At 37.0% G+C, this 24098-nt stretch overlaps 1 protein-coding gene across 4 annotated transcripts in view; it reads right to left on the minus strand.

Moving 5' to 3' along the window:
* The window catches only part of sipa1 (signal-induced proliferation-associated 1), an 80568-nt gene that overhangs the window by 51106 nt on the left and 5364 nt on the right, over positions 1-24098 (minus strand). For 3 of the 4 annotated variants that reach the window (XR_013815998.1, XM_079809851.1, XM_079809849.1), the window contains exon 1: positions 6205-6596. The exons of the other annotated variant lie outside the window; for it this stretch is intronic. The gene's annotated coding sequence lies outside the window, so the exon portion shown is untranslated. Of the gene's footprint in view, positions 1-6204; positions 6597-24098 lie in introns of those variants that run through there. 4 annotated transcript variants of the gene reach the window in all.

Consider the following 24098-nt stretch of genomic DNA (forward strand, 5'->3'; position numbering starts at 1 on the left):
GTAGCATTTTATTCTGGGGAGAGATAAAGAAAAGACAACGTTAATCTTTTTTTGAGTGATCTGGTCATTTTATTTGGGTCATGACAGTACAACATGATATTACATCGTTGAGTATTGTAGTCAATCACGGGCATTTCTGTTGAAAATAATAACCAATCACAGTGTTTCCCACACATAGACTAACTTTTTTTTAACGCTATTTAAAACGTTCAGCTGCATTTCCTTTCCCTGCTCTCCCTCCGTCTCTCTGTCACTCACGCGCGTCTCTCGCTCTCAAATTGCCAAACCTGCTTTTGATATGAAACAAAGTCTAAGCGTTTACATTTTTTTAAGTTTTAAAACGAAATTCAAACAATAAAAAGTGGTGTGGCACTAATGAGTAAAGTCAGAGGCGTTGAAAAACGACCTGCTCTCATCTCCCAGCGGCACGCGCGGTCACGTGGTTCATGGAGCTCTCAGACGCTTTTGACTGAAATATCTCAGAGAATCTAAAAACTGTTGAAATGACAGATAGCATCTGGATATAGTAGCTGTTGCAGTGGTGCTCACGTTATCTAACTGAAGTCTAACGATATATTATATAACACTAAACATTACCTCTAACGTGCTTCACAAAATACATCTTCTATCAAAATTCCTGAGAGGTCAACTAATGTCATAAAATCTCAGAATATGCAGTAATTTCATCAGTTTGCCAGGAGTGTGCTTGAGATAACCTACACTGAAATGAATGGGGTTCAGGGTTCAATGCTGGAACTATTATTGGTCACTCCATGACACGCTTTTAGTCTATGGGAGTGGTAACTAACGGCTCTGGACAAAACGTGATTGGTTGGAGCGAGAATGTGCTACGATTGGTCAGCACAATATGGCCGTTATCTGATTGGCTCAAGTAGACGGTGGGTGGAGCCTACCTATTTGTGGATTTGTGTGAGTGTAGACGCTAGAAATGTTTCAAAATCCACGCGCTGTGCTGCGATTTACAAATGTGCAAGAAGCAATCCACAAATGCAGAGGAAGCGATTCACAAATGCACAGGAAGAGATTCACAAATGAATGCAAGGCAGAGTTGTGTTTGTGACATAAAAACATATGTGTGGATATTTTTTTTATTCACAAATGTCATTGTATTTATTTGTGAATCTAATTCATTTTTGTGAAACTCCTGCATATATTTGTGGATCTCATTCTATTTATTTGTGAATTTATTTCATTTTTGTGAATCTCTTTACATTTATTTGTGGATAACAATCTATTTGTTTGGAATAATGCAACAAATCTACCCCCATAGACTCGATCTACAACATCTGTGTTTTGTTCATCGTTCTGACGTAACGTTAGTCTTTTACAAAAACGTGATTTTTTTTTTCAGCTTTATGCTCAAAATGTTGCTTTTTCATGAAACTTGCAACATTCAAGTGTTGATTAAAAAAATAATATATGAAGCTGGAATAAAACAGTTCTTTCTTTTGATATATTGCATGTTTAGATATTCTGTGGACCATTAAAACTTGAAAATGACCATAAATGCTGGCGGTGACTGGCAAATTTCATGTTTACGTTCATTTAAAAGACCTAACCGACTATGTTTACGATGATACTAAACAAGACAGTCATTTTGATATAATTTTGAGTGAATATTCGCGCGCTGCGAGACGTGTGGCCGTGCGTGTGTGTGTGTGTGTGTGTGTGTGTTGTTGCCCTTCGCGAGTATCAAACTGAGAGACACTTTCTCGTCTATGAGCGCTTGAATATTTAAATTGCCAAGGCTTAAAAATGCGCAAATTATCAACTTCCGTGAAGATGCAGCTCTGGGAGTGTCTTTCACGCTGGCACTGAACCATCGGGCAATTCTTATTGTCGACCGTAATGACAAATATTTTTTGTCATTCATTCAGGGGGGGCGGGGGGCGTTTTGGGAGGGCGGGGCGCCCCCCCAAAACAATGGTAGGGGAAACACTGCAAGTTTTAACAGTCACATGTCGCCACATAGTGTCGTAACAATGTAATTGATCCAATCTTTATTTGAAGTGTCAAATTTGCTCTATTTTTATTGCTTCCGTAGACATCATTGAGTGTCTGAAACTTTTATCCCATTACTTCTGTGATCATTTGAATATTTGTAACACAGAAATAATTATAGTGAAATAATTATAATGTGTGGATGAAAAAGACTGAAGCTTCATACCTAAACATGACAACTGTTCTGGGTTATATTATAAAGCTTAATCATATCACATTTCATCATATGCAAAACAAAACTGTTAATCTGATTAATTTGTATCTCTTTCTTCGAAAAATCTTGCCTGGGATAGACAAAATACTATACAACCCATCATTTAAGTCTAGCCGACTCCCGGAGATACAGTAGACTCAGCGTTAATGCTCTGAAACTGCTTTAACTCCAGCTGCACAAGGACTCCAGCCTTCTTAGACTGATTCACTGCCCACACCGCTTTACCGCCAGGCCCCAATTAATATTCATGAGATGCAATTACCATAATGAGTTGAATAAAGAGCTCTAAAATGCACTTCTGACTAGTAAGAATTACTATTGTAGATTACAAAATTAAATTTAAGTAAGAATTACATTTTTACTAGTAATAATGAATTTGATGATCTCTATAATGCTCATCCAGCTAGTCATACTTTCATTTGTTAAGATCTTAAAATTATTACTAATAATTCTAGTAATAATGTAGTAATCTAGTAATAATTGATACAAGTAATAATGAATTTGATGATATCTATAATGCTCATCCAGCTAGTCATACTTTCACTTGTTAAGATCTTACAATTAATAATTCTTACTAAATTCAACAATTTCAGATATCTTTAATTTGACTAGTATAAGTATAATTCTGAATACTCAAAACTGAATTATGACTAGTTGTAAATGGAATCAGTTACAGTGGTAACTACAATCTAATTTTGACTAATCATAGTTAAATTATAGTTTAATTACAGTTAATTAAAGTAAATTAAGCAAATTGTTACATGTAAAAAATCAATTGCAGATATCTAAAATGAAAAGCAAAACAAAACAATGGAAGTCAATTCAGACAAATGATTAAGTAGATTACAAGTCAACATTGCATTGTAAATAAAATGGCTTGCCGTCGAAGACACTAAGGCACATATTGACCCCAAGCGGTGCTCAAGCACATGCCCTTTTGGTCTCTGACTAGATAAATGCCTTTTTGCGAGTCATAAGTGGATTTTCTTATCTCTTTATGCATCTCTTATACATCCCTCATCATAGCCACCATGCAAATCAAGTGGAGCAGTGTTCACTGGTGACAGCCAGCTAGGTAACGATAGTGTTGTTTACCCTAGGCTTCGCAAATTTAACTATTATTACAATTAAACAAATTAAACTACTATTACAATATCTACATAAAGCCAGCCTAACTGGGCAATAGCCCTACTTAAAAGGGTAAGTTCACCCAAAAATGTTAATTCTATCATTTACTCACCCGCATGTTGTTCCAAACCCATAAGACTTTCGTTCATCTTCGAACCCAAAAGAAAATATTTTAATGTAATCTGAGCGATTTCTGTCCGTCCATTAACAGTCTACGCACAAATTGTAAAACATGAATTGAGTGGTTTAGTCCAAATTTTCTGAAGAGACACGATTGCTTTATATGCTCAACAGATTGAATTGAGGCTTTTATTCACATATAAACATCGATCAACTCACACATTAGTCAAGGTAAATGGAAGCAAAAGTATGCTTTCTTGACGTGCGAGAACCAATGAGGTTCATTCTCGTGTTATGCGGTACGTTTGAGCTTCAGCAAGAACCAATGAGGTTCATTCTTGTGTGTTACGCACAAGAATGAACTTCCACAAGAACCAAGGTTTGTTCTCGCCAAGCATGTATGGTGCAGCTTCTGTTTATATTCGCTGATCAGTGTTTATAAGTGAAAAAAACATCAATTTGATCTTCATCATAGTGATTGTGTCTCTTCAGAAAAATTGGACTAAACCGCTCAATTCATATGGATTCATTTTATGATCTCTTTTTTACCCTTTTGAGGCGTCAAAGTGGTAGTTGCGTAGCTGTCAATGGAGGGACAGAAATCTCTCCGATTTTATTAAAAAATATCTTACTTTTGGTTCCGAAGATGAACGAAAGTCTTGCGGGTTTGGGATGACATGAGGTTGAGTAAATGATTTTTCATTTTTGGATGAACTTACCCTTTAAGCCCTACATTAACTCAAGCAAGTCTGGTATGGCTTAAAATAGCGTTGTTCAGGGTCGAAAATGCCTGCAAAATTAATAAAAATGCCTGCAAAATTGAAGATATAAATTCTTCCTATATGAGATTGTCTTTAATGTTTATATCATGTGATATAGTTCATTAATACCACACAAGCAAAAGTGCTGTTTCACGAATATCAGCACAATTGCAAATGTAATTTTAATATTTTAATTTTAATACAACAATTTAACAAACAATAAGATGATATTAATTTACAGTATTGACTGTTTTTGCTCTATGAAAATTGTTCTGAACAAAAAACAGTTGTGTCTCCCTGCATGGTGTTTCCTTCCTGAATGAATTCCTTGCCGCCTCCTACTGGCGGTTTGTCTGGCTATCACCAGACCAAGCTCAATTTAAGACTGAACATTGGTCTGGGGAGTCTGCTCTGTATTTTCTACTGCACACACCAGCATAAACGCGCATAAATGAAATGACTCTGTACGCAATTGGATAGTCCTTCAACCAATCAGACCACAAGAGGCGTGATCAACGGAAAATAATCGTGATAATCGCGATAATCCCTCCAATAGCAGGCCAGGTGGATAAGCCAGTCTGTGATTGGTTCCCGCGAAAGTGTAACAGAAGCAGTAGAAGTGAATGTATGGGTTTCCAGACTGAGTTGCTGGGCGAAATCAAATCGCTGGCAGATCAGGCTGCAGTCTAACTGGCGGTATCAATTTCATGTAAAAGTATATACAGAAAAGTATAATTTCATTTTTTAATTTGATATTTCTGTTAGTGCTGTTCAAATCGATTAATCACAATTAATCCACAATAAAGGTTTGTATGTACATAATATATGTGTGTGCACTGTGTATAATTATTATGCATATAAATACACACTCTATATTCACACTATATATTTAAGAAATATTGCATGTATATACTGTATATATATTTACATAATATATATTATATATAAATACAACAATTTCTTATTCTTAAATAAATACATGCATGTGTGTATTTATACATAATAATTATATAATATAACACAGTACACACATATATTATGTAAACACAAACTTATTTTGATTAATCAATTTGACAGCACTCATTTCTGTATTCAAAATTTTACATCTAAAACATTCATTTCATTACATTATTCCTCCAAATAAATTTGCAGTTTAATGCATCTCACTAATAATAGAATTGTAATAATAATAATAACAATAATTTCTGTCAGTAATGCGCAACATTGATTTTACTTATTTACCAATTCCAGTAAAAATGTAAAAAGCACCTATTATTTCATAAACATAAAGCATATATACTTAGACACAAGTCAGGCCATTTGAGGGTTTTGCAAAAACCATTTATTATGCCATGAACAAAGTTTGGTAAACCCACCAACCTTTTTAGAGACTATTTAGTTTTAGCACCAGTAATGTTTAATGCTTGGACCTAATACAAATAAATAAAAACCTTTTAACATTACCCTATATAAAGTAGCTATAGGCCCTATCATGTTCCAGCATTTAATCAATGGATGGCTCTACACGCATCCACAGACGTCTAGGCTAAACCCTGAATATATCCACTGACCCTAGAACCGCCCCTATATCATGTCTTTCTCAGCATCGTTTTTGTGCTGATGTGCCGTTTCTTTCTTATGAGCATCCATGCACTAAATTTCATCCAAATGTCGCCAAAAAGAGGGCAGTATGCAGTGAGAGCTGTGTGAATGCAGTTAATAATCTGCCTGCCTCTGAACAGACTCATCTACGCCAAAACAAATTATTATTATTTCACAAATAGTACTCTTTACAATAACACGAGTGTTCAGATGAGCAATTCAATTTCATAATAACAACAAAGGCTGCTCGCACAGAATAGACAACGATATGAATCATTGGCTGCTACATGCCAACCGGAACAGGACGAAGTAACCGAATGAACAAAGAAGCAAACGAGCACATCATTTCTCACTTACAGGACGCTGCTGCTGCTGTCTTCATGCCGATTGCATCAGTGGCATTTGGTGTCACTCGCATTAAAAAATAGCGGTCTCGACTGAAACCCACCGACAAAGCGATGTCTGACAGCTGTCTAGTCTCTCTTTTCCTTCGCGTAATTCCTGTCGAACTGACGTCTTTTATGCTAAACCTAGCTCGACGAATATGCCGTTTTTGCACAACGACTTCCTGTGATTTGCAACCTCGAGAACAGGTGCAGTGGTGCAGCGAGCCCTTCCGATGCGCGCGCCAGTGAAGCTCCAATACGCGAGCACTGCGGTGATGTATTTTAAAGGTGAACGACGAGGATTTGACGGTTTCATCTCTCTCTCTCTCTCTCTCTCTCTCTCTCTCTCTCTCTCTCTCTCTCTCTCTCTCTCTCTCTCTCTCTCTCTCTCTCACTCTCTCTCTCTCTCTCACTCTCTCTCTCTCTCTCTCTCTCTCTCTCTATCTCTCTATCTCTCTCTCTCTCTCTCTCTCTCACTCACTCACACACACACACACACACACACACACACGCACACAAACACACACACACACACACACACACACACACACACACACACACACACACACACACACACCCGGTGCGAGTGTCCTGATCTTATTTCACACTCTCCTTTCTTGAAATAGACGTTTTCCCCACTGCAGATTTAGGGGTATACGCACACTGGGCAAATGCAGCAGAATCGATTGTAAAAGCCGAAATGTTGCATTAAATAAATTATATACGCTAGATTGTTTGGCAACATATATACAAATAGCCAAGAAGGAGGAATTAACGCCTGTTATTGTCAACAACAGCACCGTATCAAGACTGTTCAAATCAGGATTCCGAATCAAGCCGCTCTCGAGAACTAACTGAAACTTTTAGTGTGAATTGTGTTGTGCATTTGACAAATTCTCCGTTTCCTCTTTCTGATATGAGAAATAGCCTAACTGAGACCCCAATCTCACTCCACATGCTTAAGTTTCAGTTTCACTTCCAATTTTCTGACGCTTCATAGTACATTTAGTACAGCTTTTTGTACTCTAATCATAGGGCCTTTTTTCATGTGGCATGTTTCTTTTTTGTCATTTATGTTTACACTACATAAAACATTTAGGATGCATTATCAAACATCCTAAATATTTAATAATGTCAATATGATTATCCTGCAGCCTCTGTATGCTCTCAAGCTGTTTTCACGTTCAAGTGCATCACCTGTTAATCTGTTTTTTTTAAGTTGATTTCAAGCATGATTATTTGGTAGCTGAAAATAAATGCAAATTTAACCGTCTCTCTTAAAACTTTCCACTTTCCTACGACCTCAACTAGAGTAAAGTTGTGTTTAAATTATGTAGGTCTTTTACTATTTTAGAAAGCAATATATTATTATATTATACTTTGATAAGAATGTATCATTTGCATTTGCACCAGGGCACAAAGAGTTATTATCTTGTTATTAAAAGTTATTATAATTTTTTATTGTGTTTGGTTAAAAGCTATATTTGATTTAGGATGAAAGATCTACCTCTCAACTTGTAGAGTCAGTGTTGACTGAGAAATTTATATAAATCTTATAAATTCATACAAAATATATATATTTTTTTAATGAAAAATTTAGATATTCAACAATATGCTGTTTTTGTGGTCTGTTTATGTTTTGTACTAAGAGATTTGTTTGCCAGTGTATATAATGCCTGATACATTCTTTTGAACTTATTTGAAAATGGGCCTGTAACTAATTCTTAAATTATTGAAATAAAATGACGATGGATCGCACAACATTGCATGACTTTACAATAGGAAGAATCGCCGACAAATCTGTCTAATCCGCAAACTACGTTTCACAACCAAACATGTGAGAAGTGACAAGGAAACAATGCAAAATCACGCGTGCGTCAGACCGGAGTTCTCGCACGAGACTAGAATTGTTATTAAAAAAATGATAGCCCACAAGAAGCTTGCGTTCCAATTTGTAAAAGGAGAAAAAGAACAGGGAGCAAGGATTGTGTTCTGCAAAGAGAGTTGGAGGTAAATAAATAATTTGGCAATGCTGCTGTTGCTGGTCAAGCAAATGTTTGTGCTTTGTTTCTGTTTTATATAATTGTAAATATATCTATAAAAATATTGATATTCTGGTCTATAACACCTCCCCGAACTACCCGCTGCCCTGTATCTTGCGCTCTCATTGGCTGTAGATCATCGTCATTTTCAGTCAAAACATATTTCACACAGCAGGATTTTGAATCGCCAACAGGTCCAAATATTTAGCATGCCAAATACACTGGTGTTACAATCACTTCCATGGCCAAAGATGTATAAAATCAAGCACCTAGGCATGCAGACTGCTTCTACAAACATTTGTGAAAGAATGGGTTGCTCTCAGGAGCTTGGTGAAGTCAAGCGTGGTACCGTGATGGGTTGCCATGCAAATTTCCTCACTACTAAATATTACACGGTCAACTGTTAGTGGTATTATAACAACAGCAACTCAGCCACAAAGTGGTAGGGAGTAAAATCACAGAGCGGCGTCAGCGGCTCAGCGCAATGTGAGGCGCACAGAAGTCGCCAACTTTCTGCAGAGTCAAGATATAGAAAACTTCATGGAATGGGTTGCATGGCCGATCAGCAGCATCCAAGCCTTACATCACCAAGTGCAATGCAAAGCTTCGGATGCAGTGGTGTAAAGCATGCCACCACTGGACTCTAGACTAGAGCATTAGAGACGTGTTCTCTGGAATGACGAATCACGCTTCTTTGTCTGGCAATCCGATGGATGAGTCTGGATTTGGCGGTTGCCAACAGAACAGTACTTGCCTGACTGCATTGTGCCAAGTGTAAAGTTTGGTGGAGCAGGAATTAGGGTGTGGGTTTTTCAGGGGTTGGGCTTGGCCCCTTAGTTCCAGTGAAAGGAACTCTTAAAGCTTCAGCATAGGAGGCCTTTTTGGACAATTTCATGCTCCCAACATTGTCAGAAAAGATTGGGGATGGCCCCTTCCTGTTCCAACTTGACTGGCCTGCACAGAGTCCTGACCTCAAGCCGATAGAACACCTTTGAGGATGAATTAGAGTGGAGACTGTGAGCCAGGCCTTCTTGTCCAACATCAGTGCCTGACCTCACAAATGCGCTTCTAGAAGAATGGTCAAAAATTCCCCTAAACACACTCCTAAACCTTGTGAAAAGCCTTCCCAGAAGAGTTGAAGCTGTTATAGCTGCAAAGGGTGGGCTAACTCCATATTAAACCCCTACGGATTAAGAATGGGATGTCATTAAAGTTCATGTGCATGTAAAGACAGGCGTCTCAAAACCTTTGGCAATATAATGTATCTCACAGGCATCAGCAACTCGACGGTAATACTCTTGGATTGCGTCTTTGATAATTCATACTATGTGATTGCATGGGCGTCGGAACCATTGTATGTGGGTGGGACAAGACCCACCCACTTTTTACGATCAATGATATTGGACCCACTCACTTTTATCGACTCTAACATTCAGCACATGTCTGTTTACCTAACCCTAATCGATAAACACTTATTATTAAACACATATTAGACGCTTTATTTCCACTTTTCTAATATTTTCTTAATTTGTATTGAAAATAAATGCCTTTCCGATTTGATATGTGATGGGAAAACGGAGAAGATTGATTTCGGCGAAAGCCGGACTCGAACCGCGGGTCGATTTGTGTCAAAACTAGATGCTGTGCATCTTACCCCTACACTACTGTCGCTCTCAATGAAATGGTGATTGATTTACGTAATTTTGTCTTTCCGACCTATACGTTTACCAAGTAAAGCGGTATATTTGTACTTAATGTAATTGGCATCTACTCCAGTAAAAAAATTCTGAGGACCCACCCACATTTTTTTTGCTTCCGGCGCCCATGTGTGATTGTCACTTGCGTGAACGAGCTCCGATTTGTCAATGATCTCGGGCATTTGTCTGCTATTTTGCAAAATTTGTTGGCGAGTCAAAACCGGGGCGAAAATCGTGCAGTGTGAACTCGGCATAAGGGAATGCAAAGTAATTTACTAACAGCAGAATGTCTATTAGCTATGTTATAGTATATATTTATTATGCTTTTTTCTCCATGTCAACACACACATACTAACACATTAGTATGCAGTCACGGCTTTCCCCCCCTGTATTTCATACATATTTCACCCAAACTGTTATGCTATGGAAAATTGACCCATAGGGCCCTATGTAAAACACTTAAACCATATCAAGTTGCTACAATAAACAGCTTGCTATGATGCACAGTGTTTCTTACAGTTTTAAATTCCCTGTATGCAGTGAGGGATTAAAGAGAGAAAAGGCTTAAAAAGCTTTCAGTATTGACGGCTTGAATATTGACCATACTGAAGGTTTTGATGCAGTGCCCAAACTTCATCTAATGGTGACTGTTCCCTATCTGTCAGTCACTTCAATGTTGTGTCAAATACTGACACTTGGGGGTCGCACTTGCAAACACCTCTGATACTTTCACTCTAAAAAATTGTATTTTTGAATTCTTTTTTTTTTAGGGTTATTTTTTTTCTACCCAAATCCTGGGTTGAGCCTTTAGGTAATTTTCGGGGTTATTTCTTTGGTGTTTGGGTATTTGTGTTACCCAGTTCCTGGGTCAGATATAACATAAAAACCCAGTGTTTGTGTAGTTTTTCTGTTACCCAGATACTGGGTCAGACATAACAATCCAGGGGTTGAGTTATTTATTGCAGGATTTTTGCAACCTCTTCAGGAGAGAGCAGTGCAGCTCCGTCAGATTGGTGCATGTCTTAAATATAGGCAATATGCTTTACTGTAAAATATGATCAAAAATAAAGGAATTATCATGCAAACCAATGGTTGTGTGGAGTAATTCTTTTTTTTTAGTTTTGAGGACTTAAGTTAATCCGTAAACATTAATTCATGTATTCATGTATAAAAAAAGCTAGATTTATAATAAAAATGAATCAACAACCTTAAATAAATAAACAACCCAATTTGCTGGGTAAAATGAACCCAATATGTGTTTGTCCTATATTTACCCAGCCCTTGGGTTGTTTTTAACCCAGTGTTTTTTAGAGTGTTGAGAAAAAGCCAATAAAAATTGGTGAGTGGAATATGCATGAGCCAATCTCTCTGACTTACGGGTATAAAAGGACACATCCACTCATTCAGGTTTGTGCTGAGGAGCCGAGCCGTGTCCCGGCCATTCAGCGGGTAGTTCAGTGTTGTGACAGGAGGTACACAAAGTCCTGTTCCCTCCATCAGGGAACGGAGGTTACAATAGTAACCAAGACGCTCCCTATCTGTCAGTGACTTTGACGTTGTTTTTAGTACTGACGCCAGGGCTCTCCATGGAAAACTAAAACGAGTTATGAGGTTTTGGTGGTGCAGATGCTGGCAAAGTCATAACCTTCCCATTGCACCATGTAAGCTGTGTAGACCTTCACACCATGCAGGAACAGAAAAAGGACCTACTTACAATGGGAAAAGGTCGCTTCAGTCAGTCTTTTGACCTACATGTGGAGAACATCACATGGACTTACCAACCAACATGGACCTACTACAAACACAGTGACTGGCGGCAGAGGCGGAGCTCTGCCTAGGGAAAGACACAAGTTTACTGACAGGGGTGCGACACAACATCTCGTTCCCATCAGGAAACAGAGGTTACAATAGTAAACAAGACGTTCATCTACAATGACAAGTTTTGCCAATATATAGTGCATCTGGAAAGCGCTTCACTTTTTCCACAGTTTTGTTATGTTACAGCCTTATTCTAAAATGGATTAAATTCATTATTTTTCAACCAAGCCATGAAGTCCAAGGAATTGTCTGTAGACCTCCGAGACAGATCTGGGGAAGGGTACATACAAATTTCTGCAGCATTGAAGGTCCCAATGAGCACAGTGGCCTCCATCATCCGTAAATGGAAGAAGTTTGGAACCACTAGGACTCTTCCTAGAGCTGTCCGCCTGGCCAAACTGAGTGATCAGGGGAGAAGAGCCTTAGTCAGGGAGATGGCCAAAACCCTGATGATCACTCTGACAGAGCTCCAGCATTTCTCTGTGGAGAGAGGAGAACCTTCCAGAAGAACAACATCTCTGCAGCACTTCACCAATCAGGTCTGTATCGTAGGGTGGCCAGACGGCACATGACAGCCCACCTGGAGTTTGCCAAAAGGCACCTGAAGGACTCTCAGACCATGAGAAACTTCTCTGGTCTGATGAAACAAAGATTGAACTCTTTGGCCTGAATGGCAAGCGTCATGTCCGGAGGAAACCAGGCACTGCTCGTCACCTGACCAATAGCATGGTAGTGGCAGCATCATGCTGTGGGAATGTTTTTCAGCGACAGGAACTGGGAGAGTAGTCCGGATCGAGGGAAATATCAATGCAGCAATGTACAGAGACATCCTTGATTAAAACCTGCTCCAGAGCGCTCTGGACCTCAGACTGGGGCGAAGGTTCGTCTTCCAACAGGGCAACGACCCTAAGCACACAGCCAAGATAACAAAGGAGTGGCTACCGGACAACTCTGTGAATGTCCTTGAGTGGCCAAACCAGAGCCCAGACTTGAACCTGATTGAAAATCTCTGGAGAGATCTGAGAATGGCTGTGCACTAGCAGGGCCGGCCCGTGGCATAGGCGGAATAGGCAAATGCTAGGGGCGCCACTCATCCATAGGGGCACCAAAATGTATTACTGATACTATTTTATTAATATTAATTTGAAATATTACCAAATAAAGCGCAAAAAAAGTCCCCCGCCTCTTCCCGGTCCGCCTCATCAATCTCCCCCCGCCGATCTACTTGAAGTGCGTCAGAAATAGGCTACAACGCGCGATCAGTTTAACGTTGGAAATTTGTTGTGTCGCGTCGCCTCTCGCCGCATCCAACGCAGACAGGATTGCTTTCATTTTTTAGGGTGCTTGGCCGCTCGCTCCAGGTGTTGACACGGTGTAAGTTGCCTGATTATTTATGACGGATGGCCGAATTGTAGTGTCAAAAAAGACAGAAGCCCTCTGATGATGGGAAGATAAGGGATACACTGCTCTTCTTACATAGAATTTGTGTTTTGTTTATCTAAAAATTATTAAATCAAGGTGCATTTACTAGATAAGTAAAATGACAGAAGATATTTTTCTTGTTTACTTGAAAATAAAAAAAGAGTTTTTGCTTAAAACAAGCAAAATTATCTGCCAATGGAGTGAGAGAAATAATCTTGTTCCTGATTGAAATCTTGTTTCTGTCCCAAACAGAAATAAGATTATTTTTCTCACCCCATTGGCAGATAATTTTGCTTGTTTTAAGCAAAAACTCACTTCATTTTGATTTTATTTTCAAGTAAACAAGAAAAATGTCTTATGTCATTTTACTTATCTATAAAAGCACCTTGATTTAAGAATTTGTAGATATTTAGACTGTAAACAAAAAAAGATTTGTGTTTAAATAAGAAGAGCATTTTTTGCAGTGTAAAGACAGAAGTAAAGTGATGTAGGCAAATTAATGAACAGTTTATTTAATTGCATAGTAGTAAAATACTAATGTTTGCTAATTAATTCAGTTATTTTTACCTTAAACTTTATGCAAGCAGCTGTTCTGGGTTCTCCAGAGGCCACAGCCAGTGTGATTTTGTACAAAATAAATAATATAAAAATATTAAACGCATGTAATACCACTTTTTTAATAGCCTAATGTTTTAACTCTGCAGTTGTGCAGTTTTAAGGGAGTTTTAAGGGGGTGTATCAATTTTAAAATGTATTTGCCCAAATTAGTAATTATATTTATATACAGGTTTATTTAAAATAGCAACATTTTATGTAAAATTCACATTAAATATCTAATTTTCTGTTTAATTCCTGGTGAAAACATGAATGCTCATAGCTTAGTGGAATATTGCTGCCATCTACTGGAAAACAAACACTTTTGCTAGTTCTCAATGAATAGTTTGTGCATGAATGCTGAGATGGTGGAACTGATAAGCAGAAGGTTGCTGGTTTGATCCCAGCGGTCACCACCAGTGTGTCCTTGAGCAAGGCACTTTACTCCATGTTGCTCCAGGGGGATTGTCCCTGTAATAAGTGCACTGTAAGTCGCTTTGGATAAAAGCGTCTGTCAAATGCATAAAATGAATGCTAGATTAACTCCTGCTCTTTGTGTTTATGCTGTAATGTGGCATAGGTGCAATTTTTGTATAGTTTGACTATCATCAGCCTTTAAAAAATAAAAAATAATAATAATAATAATATCATGAGCATAATGACGGGGTAGAATGGACTGGACATCATATAAAACAACAACAATAAATATAAAAATAAAACATCAATGCATTACAAAAATAAAACAGTACGAGTGTTTCCAAAGACTGATAACGTGTAGTGCTAAACCTTGACACAAGGGGCACCAAGTAAAATCTTGCCTAGGGCAGCAAATTGGTCAGGGCCGGCCCTGTGCACTAGCTCCACATCCGACCTGATGGAGCTTGAGAGGTCCTGCAAAGAAGAATGGGAGAAACTACCCAAAAATTGGTGTGCCAAGCTTGTAGCATTTTAGGATATTGTTTGTAGAATTAAGGAAAAAAAATAATGAATTTAATCCATTTTGGAATAAGGCTGTAAAAAAAAAAAAACTGAAGAGCTTTGAATACTTTCCGGATTCAATGTGCAAACTTTATATGAAGACTTCAGATGCAAAAGCCGCTAAACGACACCTCTGTTAAAAATGAGATAACAATGTTGAGCGAATGCTCTCCGTGCAAAGTATACTTGTATCAAATACTTTTGTTTCAAATCCGCTAAATCCCAGACTCAGCCTATTCAGGAATACCTGTTCATTGGCAGAAACCGCTAAACGCCACTTCCCTTTGTCAGCAAAAGCCTCCGAGTCCACAGAACCAATCAGAAGACGCGAATTGAATCTCATGATTTCAAGATGAGTAAAGGTGTGTGTGTAAAGAAAATCGTTACAGTGGCAATGACAGGATTTCGCGAGTATCATGTCAACACAACAGTGTTTCGTGTGCTGCAGTAAAGAACAGCTGTAATACACGGACATGGTAGCCACTTGCATCACAGCTCCCCATACTGTGTGGATCAGTTTCTTCATTGTTACATTTTGAATTCTGCTTTCATCATTTGCAATGTTTCCAGTTGCATCCTTAGTGATTTTGCAACTGTTTACCATGTCTTGTTGTCCAAAAAAAAAAAAAAACAATGCCGCAAAAGACTTTCAACATTGTTAAATACCAATTAATTGACTAAAGTGACATTTTAAAAAATAAGGCATTTTAATAACAGCCACCTTTTACAGCTCCTCCTGAACCAAAATAATGAGCTTATTCTGTGTTCACACCGTAATTTGGAATATATTCAAAATTATATATATATATATATGTATATGTATATATATATATATATATATATATATATATATATATATATATATATATATATATATATATATATATATATATATATATATATATATATACACACACACACACACACACACACACACACACACACACACACACACATATATAGCCTATATACTGTATATATATATATATATATATATATATATATATATATATATATATATATATATATATATATATATATATATATATATATATATATATATATATATATATGTAACACAAAAACTGATTAAATGTAGAATGGAATGTAGTGGGGTTGTAGGGTTGTTTCAGAGAGGCTGTTTGACTCTGACCATCACCCTTATTATAGGTTCTGCTTCCTGTTTGACAGGAAATGATATGATATGCCGGTTGACCTTTACGTAGCCTGAGAAAATGAAACTGTCATGCCATCCTGCATGGCCTAGAGCAAGGTGAACTAAACTTCCGTGTCTATGTGTAATTTCTTTCCACTTTGTTTCCTCCATGCTCACATCTTTTGCACTTTTTAATATGCTCTCACACAATGCTGAATACAATTTGCTAATTTTTGTCAGTCATAGGTTTGTTCTGTAAAGTTGATTTTTAACATTTTTAATAAGTTTTTTTCAGCATATATCACCATAATCCTCTATATTTTATTATGTTTTTGTGTGGATAAACTAAAGACATTTATCTTAAGCTTGACTATGGCTCTGTTAACACCTGGTATTAACATTCAACATTTTGTGTGATACAATCACAAGTTGTCAACCAAGACAGTTATCACATGTGTCTCAAATGCATCTCCTGTGATCACTTGGGATCGGATTTAGTATGAGAGGATCTGATTTCATGAATACAGTTCTCCTCATAAGCTTACCATTTTAAAAAACAAACAAAAGAGGGATCTTCCACAAGACAAAAGAATAACAAAAGTTACATAAATAATCCTGTTCAAATATGCATGTTTTTTATTATTGTGTGTTGCTTCCTCCAGCATACTGTACTTCATGTCAGTCTGTCACTGCAAGTTGATATCATACTGAAGATGTTCTGTGAATTATTTAGCACATATTGATCTTTATTAAACAAAAGACAGGTCTCTTCAGCGGTGAGTTAAATAAAATCTATATAGGCGATGCCTTTTGATTGATGATAAGTCAGCTTCACTACTTAACCAAAATATTGAAAGGGAATAGTCTCACCACTTAAAACATTACCACATCCTGAATATTAATCCTTTTATAGATGATTTATGGAATCCAACACTGTCTTTATGAGAACAAGTTTAAGTACATTTAAATAGGGATAATGAAAATAAATTAATTATATATATTTTTTATCATTTACTGTGCAATTATGGTATGGTTTATTCATACACGATTTAAACATTTATTCAACTTAACCAAGATGGTACACCTTGACACATCTCAAACCTAACTTGAGGCAAGTTAAGCTACTGGGACACTTTTTGACAAGTCACATTATAGATTTATTTTTAAAATTTAGGTTGATTGGAGAAATGAAAAAGATTTGTTTGTTGTTTGTTCACATGTTTCATCTATGTTTGAGTTCAGGTGACTTCCTCTGTCTATCTGTCCATTTCTGCAAGTGTGCCATTAAAAAGAAGAAGTAGCATACTTTTAAAATAAGCACTTATTCTGGAAAAAAGTGTGAACTGAATGTAATGTTTTCAGACACTTCATTGCATGTATTATAGTTTAAATTCCTATTAACCCCTTAATTAGGCAGTAAAGGCATTTTAGAGTAGTTTTTGTGACAAACACAAAAGTAAAGACTCATAACTCCAAAACTATAACAAGGAGAGTCAAAAGGTAGGTGTTATTTGATAGAAAACGTTTTACATTTTTAGAAAAAGTCATTACATTTGGACATTCTCATGCTGAGAAACTGCTGATTATAATTTTACATACACTATATTGCCAAAAGTTTTGGGACGCCTGCCTTTAAATGCACATGAACTTTAATGACAATCCCATTCTTAATCTGTAGGGTTTAATATGGAGTTGGCCCACCCTTTGCAGCTATAACAGCTTCAACTCTTCTGGGAAGGCTTTTCACAAGGTTTAGGAGTGTGTTTATGGGAATTTTTGACCATTCTTCTAGAAGCGCATTTGTGAGGTCAGGCACTGATGTTGGACGAGAAGGCCTGGCTCACAGTCTCTGCTCTAATTCATCCCAAAGGTGATCTATCGGGTTGAGGTCAGGACTCTGTGCAGGCCAGTCAAGTTCCTCCACACCAAACTCGCTCATTAATGTTTTTATGGACCTTGCTTTGTGCACTGGTGCGCAGTTATGTTGGAACAGGTAGGGGCCATCCCCAAACTGTTCCCACAAAGTTGGGAGCATTAAATTGTCCAAAATGTCTTGAAGCATTAAGAGTTCCTTTCACTGGAACTAAGGGGCCAAGCCCAACCCCTGAAAAACATCCCCACACCATAATCCCCCCTACACTAAACTTTACACGTGGCACAATGCAGTCAGACAAGTACCGTTCTCCTGGCAACCGCCAAACCCAGACTCAACTATCGGATTACCAGACAGAGAAGCGTGATTCATCATTCCAGAGAACACGTCTTGTCTCCAACGCTCTAGAGTCCAGTGGCGGCGTGCTTTACACCACTGCACACCACGCTTTGCCTTGCACTTGGTGATGTAAGGCTTGGATGCAGCTGCTCGGCCATGGAAACCCATTCCATGAAGCTCTCTCCACAATGTTCTTGAGCTAATCTGAAGGCCAGGGGTGGAGGGGTGTACCATTTTGGCAATATAGCATATCTTTCTTATTTGACATGCAATAACTCAGGAGGGAAATAAGGTAGGAGGATAATTCTTTTTGGTGAAGTTTGGTGAGCTGCATCTGGATCAAATTTTGTGGTGATAGCATAAAGTAATCAAAAGCATTTGGAACTTAGCCTTTTTGTTTAGCCCTTGACACCCACTAATGGGATTTTTTTTTAAATTGTTGTTCCTCCATGAGGAATATCTCTGTAAGTAATTATATGCCATTTTCTATGCATGTTTCAGGAAGTTACAAGTTAAAATATCCACATGAAAGCTACATTTGATTTATACCTACATGTGCACCTGTGGTGTTTTATGTGTCGTAACTCCATGAGGAATATCTTGTGATTGACGCAATGGATTATGTTTATTTTGGACTCATTTTAATTGTGAGAATCTACTGTAAATAATGATGTGTATTTTTCGGAGCATCTTTCATGAAGTTACGAGCGAAAACGTGACATGAATGCAGCATTTGTATAATATTTACATGTGGGTCTTCACATACCAAAACTCAAGTTTTTGTAAAAAGCTCAAGTTTAGTCAAAGCCCAAAACAATTATGCTTGTTGTATTCTACTCCATGAGACCTTTCAAATGAAATATGACTGTCTGAGATGTATAATGTTTTTGACAGTGCAAAAAAGTACAAAAAAGTATTTAATAAATTATGGAGAAAAAAAAAATTATCAGCAAATAACTACATTTATATGACTAATAATTTTTTCACAAGGATCCTGATATTGTGTGGTTCATTAGTTGTTTTTAATTTCCCTGTGCTTAGAGAACCCAAGTAAAATAAATGCTGCCCCACGTTCCCCTGGTACTTATGCAAGGTCACCTCAGTGCTTGAGGCAACACTGTATTTTTAGCATATGACACTGAACACTAAATAAAAAATAAATGCTATTTTGTGTTCAGTGTCAAAAATATGGTTGCTCGACAAAAATAGCAGGACTGACAAAAATGAGTCCATATGAAAGTGTGGTAAATAACCATCAACTTGGAAGGACAAAAAGGTTGACTAAAACATTATTCAGTTATTCATGAGCAAACCATCAGGCCACATTCAGGATATGCTCAAAAAAGCTCCTCCTCCAATGCAAATTTGAGAACAAGAACAAAACCTCAAGCAGGAAGTTTACAACTTGGTTCATAAGGTTGACATGATGTGAGAAGTGTACAATGACACAGATAGGAGACATCTATCAGACATAAACACACCCTTTTTTTTAGAGAAGTTAAATGCAACAGATTATACAGTTGGAAGTTAAAGCTGTTGAATCTGTTGGCTGCATTTGAAAATGGCAGGTGTTTATGAGTTTTGAGTTTGTATAACATAAAGAGGAAGAGGAAATTGCATTACAAAACAACACAATGGAATTTAGTTGGGTAATTCAAATGAGAGTATTTTATTCCTTATGCTACTATTGAGTTCAGGACAGGTGACTTCCTCTGTCTATCTGTTTATTTCTGCATGTACGCCATTGAAAAGAAGAAGTAGCCTACTTTTAAAAAAAGAGTACTTACTATTGAAATAATACACTTCACTTTTGAATTGAACTTTAAAAATAATCTAATTAAGTGTGAAATTGATGTAACTTTTTTGGAGACTCACTTGCATGTTAATAGATAACCGTTAACATTAAAAATGTATTAGTTTAAATATTACATTTACTTAGATTTTTGGACCCACTTACAGTAATTAGGTCTTAAATACATCTTATGTAATTTAACTTGTCAAGCATTTATGGTCAAATCAAATATACTTTAATTCATTTCTATTTGAATTTGTATGTCATGCATTTAAATTTGTATTCACACATGTAATAAAGCACATATTAAAGGTCCCATGGCATGAAATATTAATATGAGTTCCCCTAGCCTGAATATTGTCCACAAGTGGCTAGAAATTTAGATCAGTGTAAAACCGAGTTCTGGGTGTCTTTCTCTGCCTTTGAGAAAATGACAGCCCAGACGAGCTGATCTGGAATTTTCCTGTTATGAAGTCATACTCATTTCAAATGCGTGATGTCAGCCAATCACAACAGTGGGCGTTTTTACTGAAGTCTCACAGCAGACACGCCTCTTGAAACAGGGCATTCAGCCAGAGGGCAAACATCAGTATAGAAAAAATGCCTTTTATTTCTAAATTATGACATTTTATGATGTAAAAATCATACTAACAATATAAGTACACCTCAGGAAACATTATAAAATAATAGAAAAATGCCATGCCATGCATTATATGCATTTAATGCATTATTCTGCATGACCATATCCTACATCCATTAATCTACCCAATACCTGAATTTAACAAGTGTGACCATGTTTTATATTGACAGTTTGCCATACGGTATATAAAGAAAACATTTCGGTAAGTGTTTGTGCTTGTTTTTAATATTTTTTATCTTCATAATAGAACATGATTTATCATGCCTTATTAAGCAACTGCATGGAAATAAAGTAATTCCAGGTCTTGAGCACATTACAGTTGCATATCAGTTCACTAAATTATTTCTGTTAGTCACAGACCCTTACAGTCTACTGTAAAAACACTGTAAAACACATAGACACTGACAAAACATATGAAAAATTACTTTAATATTCATGGAATCCATGCTCTCTCGCTCTCTCTCTCACATGTAATAAAGTCTGGTGATGACTTGATTATTAAGAATGTTTTTTATTTTTACAAATGCAAAACTTTTTTTTTTTGTTACTATGCGTAGGCCTAATTATAGCTAATTAGCTTTGTATAAAAACAGTAGTGGTCTGTAGTATGTCCTCATTCATGTGTGTGTATGTGTTGAAGATGTCTACAGAAACAGGGCTTCTTGCCCAAGTAGGCAGGAAGAACAACTGTTCCAATGAAGACACAGAGAGACACACTCACACAAGAAAAGATATAGTGAGAAGCCTTCCTCCATCACTACATCCATTATACTTCTGTTACACTGTCCACTCTGTCCATACTAACGTCTTTGCACCTGCGCCTGCCTGCTTAAGAGCTTTTTTCATAACCCTTCTTTTCCTACTTTACATTCTCCTCTCATCTCACTACTTTTCTTTTTAACTAATATAAATTTAGACTATCACTCTTTGAAATAAAGATTTAAAAAATCTAAAGAACATTTTATGGAATGGAAAGATTCATTGATGGAACCATCAACGTCAATTAAGAAACTACATTTTTTTAACAGTATATGTCATCATACATTAGTAAAGAAATGACATATCCATCTGCTTTATTTTGCTTTATTTTATTTTATGTTATTTTAGATTAGTTAATGCATGTGTTGATATTTGTAAACAAAAAAGTTCTTTTCAGCCTGCCTTAGAATTGTGCAGGACACATGCATGGAAGATAACAAGAGTTTGGAAAAGTCTTGTCAGAACATCTTTATGTTTTCGTTGTGATTATTTCAGTTGCATCTCTTTTGCCAAATACTCTAAAAGCATTCAGGACATAAGGCACCAGGAGAGAATTTACAAATTCTTAGCTGATGAATATTAATTAGACCATGCAGACATTGCTTGATGTGACCTTCCTAGAGCGCCCATTTGCTTGGCCTAATTAATATTAATGAGCTTGAGGAAAGCTGAGCCCTGGGCTCATTCTTCTAATATAAAGCTCATTAAAAAGATAGTACAATGTTTATTACAATGAAATAAACAATTTACACAATAAGCATGAACAATCGGAAATAGTACATATTCATTCTGTTTAACTCTTTCTCACGTTCAGAGTCTCAGATTTGACGGATTAGACATTTCTAATGTCGGTCAAAGAGCACTTCATCTAACATCTACGGAGTACAAATATTTGATCTTCCACTATGAATCATAAACATCTTAAAGACATTTCCTAAATGTGAGTTTTAAATCTCACCAGCCTCTCTTCACAACACAACAAATTGGCTTTTTAAGAAGATACATTTAATTTGGAACTAATTTGAAAACATAACAACTGAACATTTGAGAAACATCAGTCAATCAAGCATTCACGTATGAATGAGAATTAATATTTTTTCATATTAAACAGAACTTAATGGGATGGTGGTGGGACTTAAGACATTATTGGTCAATCAATGCTTCTGTGAATAAAAAGGACCAAAAATAACAAGGTCTAAGATTAAGATGATGCTAAAAGTTACTTAAATGTAAAAGTTTTTTTATTATGGTACATTTTTGGGTATTTTTGCTTTTGATAAAACAGTTGAAGAGAGACAGGAAGCAATAGGAAGTGGGAACGGGAAAAGACCACGAGTCAGACTTGACATGAGTCCAGAGTCCATGAAGAAGCTCTGTCCATAAGGCTCTGACTCCAACACAATGTATAATGTTTTATATATTGAATATTCTGAATCATCAGCCATGAATATTAATCACATTGCTTTAACCAGAGTGGTTTACTGACAACAAAATGAGGACGGTGAAAGGTGAGCACTTGTCAACCGGATTACCGCTTGCGTGTTTTTCCTACTCACTGCCTAACACTGATTTCCCTATTAAAGGGATACCCCCCCCCCCCCCCCCCCCCTCCTCAATTTTAGCCATTAATTATAGCCATTCAATAGCCTGGATGCCAGCCGAACTTAGCCCCGCCCACAACATTTTTACTCGGGCAGTTCGGTCTGGACTTGCTCAATAGAGAAGTAATTATGCCCGAACAGAAACTGTTCCACCAATGAAATTGTCAGGGCGGGCTTTAGACGATGATGGACAGATGAGAAACAGTAACGTAATCATCCACGTCATCAAAGGCGCTTGGGTTGAATTTGTTCTAATCCTAAACGGAGAACTTGTTCATATATGCATTCACCTTTACTATTTCTCTCAGAAATGATGATTGTGTTGGTCAGTACTCTGTGTATCCTTAAATTCTTTTTTTACTACACCGGCAAAGTTCGTTTACACTCGTCTTTTTCTTCTAACGTTAGGCTACTTATTCCAGCGTGCGGGCTGACAGGGTTGCCAAGTTTTTACAACAAAACCCGCCCAATTGCTAACGTTCCTCAAAACTAGCCAAAAACAAGCCCAAAAGCTTTCCAGGGGGGGTTCTCCGGGAAAAAAAAGGCATTTGGGGGGTAAAATATGTGTTATTTTGGAAGGACTGCCTGCTAAAATTCGTATTCCTGGGTCTGTATATCACATAATTGGGGTCGCTTCAACCCATGGACTTGGCAACACAGTGCAGTTGAGTTCTGTTGACATTTGACAACTAACGTTATGCGTCGCTCGGTCGCTACGTTGCTCTGATTGGTTGTAGGTCTATCCAATTGAGGTCTTTCCTGGTTCGGTTGAAACACGCCCCATAATCACAGCCCAACGGAGCAGTATCAGACTCATTTTCTGACTAGAATTGAGTATGACGACGTCAGGCTAGCCATTCAACATTACAGTATAATCGAAATCTATCAATTTTAACATAATATGCCTTGTAACCGTAAATAAAAAAATAAAAAAAGTTGCTGCCTTAAATTTTTAAGGACAATCAACTTGTTTAAGTCAATTCAACTTATATTGCATTAAACTGACTTAAAAAAATTAGTTGAATCTTGTATACGTTTAAAAAGTTTAAAATTGCTAACATTTTTTTGATGAGTTAAAGCGATGTAAAAATGCATGTTGATATAACTTAATGATACAAATACAAGTGTGTAAACGGTGCTTTATGATTTTCAGG

This window comes from Gobio gobio (assembly GCF_949357685.1).
Source record: "Gobio gobio genome assembly, chromosome: 2".
NCBI classification, from domain to species: Eukaryota; Metazoa; Chordata; class Actinopteri; order Cypriniformes; family Gobionidae; genus Gobio; species Gobio gobio.